The sequence below is a fragment of the Triticum dicoccoides genome, chromosome 1B (assembly GCF_002162155.2).
Source record: "Triticum dicoccoides isolate Atlit2015 ecotype Zavitan chromosome 1B, WEW_v2.0, whole genome shotgun sequence".
Taxonomy (NCBI): Eukaryota; Viridiplantae; Streptophyta; class Magnoliopsida; order Poales; family Poaceae; genus Triticum; species Triticum dicoccoides.
The window spans coordinates 309,380,480-309,382,061 of NC_041381.1; the positions used below are offsets into that span (position 1 = coordinate 309,380,480).

The 1,582-nt window shown below is 42.2% G+C and overlaps 1 long non-coding RNA gene across 1 annotated transcript; it reads left to right on the top strand.

Annotated features, from left to right (window-relative positions):
* Positions 1 to 581: 581 nt before the first annotated feature.
* Positions 582 to 1,012, top strand: LOC119304386. Its single transcript, XR_005148237.1, has 3 exons — positions 582 to 614; positions 751 to 839; positions 932 to 1,012. It is a non-coding gene; the product is annotated as an uncharacterized LOC119304386 (long non-coding RNA).
* Positions 1,013 to 1,582: the final 570 nt, after the last annotated feature.

A 1,582-nucleotide genomic window follows, 5' to 3' on the forward strand; every position in this document is an offset into this window, starting at 1 on the left:
ACCAAATAGTGCAGACTGTGGCTGCATGACTGGTGTATATATCCACTTGGATGACCAAAATCAAACTGATAGCAAGAACTAGATGTAGTGCTCAGTTATAGTTCGTCAACAGATCCATATTAGTTCAGAGATCCTCACAACAAATTTGTACATTCAGAATGCCCACCAAAATCCATCAGTACAATTAACTAGATTGGAAGAATTTATTTGATCAATATGTGCACATGAAACAATAAATTAACCCATGTGAACTATATTTGAGTTAAGAAAAAACTACTCGATATTCTTTTTGGGCTGCAGATCGAGCGGCGGCACTCCCGATCCGATCGGGAGCAGGACGACGGCAGCGAGCACATGGTGGACAAGAGGAGCAGGAGGGGAGGTGCGGAGGCAGGGCCATATGCGTCAGACGCGCGCATTCGCCCACAGTCAACGCGGACGCAACGGCCGTCCATGGCGGCTCGGGTCGATGTAGGAGGACGAGGGGAGGAGCTCGTGAGGCCTAGCACTGGGAATGGAGCGGAGGCGGCTAGATCTGGCGATTCTGGAGGGGTTGGCGATGAGCGTCTCCGTGGGCGGTGACCTGCGGGGTTCAAGCGGCGGCTGCCATGAAGGTTTGTCAGATATACTTCCATTTTATGCATGGGTTGATCCCTCCCCTCGATACTGTCAAGGTTTGCAATTCAACGGAACATTGCATCATTTTGCTTTAATTATTTGAACTGCCTAAATGGTACAAGTTGATTGGAGGTATGAGCGATCTGGTTTCCCCTTTTGTTGTTCTATACGAGGATGATGCAGATGCCTTTTGGTGTTTTGAGATGCTACTGAGAAGGATGGTAATTTGTATCTATGTCAAACTATACTGGCATATGTTAGGTTGGTATTTTTGCATGACTTAATGCATGATTTAAATTCTGTTGCATCTCAGCGTGAAAATTTCCACCTCGAGGGACCAACAGGAGTTATGAAGCAGTTGGAAGCATTGTGGAAGATCATGGAATTGACAGATACAAAATTAATAAACTGGCAAGGATCAAACAGGCAAATGGAGTCCTAATTTTCTGTTGGAAATTCACATGATATGGTTCTATGTTTGAGGCTTCAACAGACTGCGTATGCCTCAAGATTTGAGGTGTGAGTGTGCAACTTGATTTTTTGTGTTGTTACAATTATCGCTAATGGATAAAACAAATTTTTTTATGTAGATTGGTAAAACTAATTAAGTTAAAATTTTCTTATTTATGGGTTATAATTTCTTACTCCAAAAGCAGATTTGTGTATGTTTAATAGATTTTCATAGGGATATAAGACTAGAAGTGTGGATGTTTGTCAATCTTCAGAGGGAAATAAGAAACAGAATACACATAAAAACATGGTTGCTTTGGGAAATTTTGGATGTTACCCATGCTCATGCATGATGGTAGTTGTCGCGAAGCTCATCTTATCAATCCATCATGAATCATCCCAACACAACAAATTGTGTAATTAGTTCATCACAAACACCAGTATCACGGGGATAATGGAGGTAAATCAAAGCTCAATGTTGAACCCTTGGTACTTCCTCCATGTTATGTTAGGA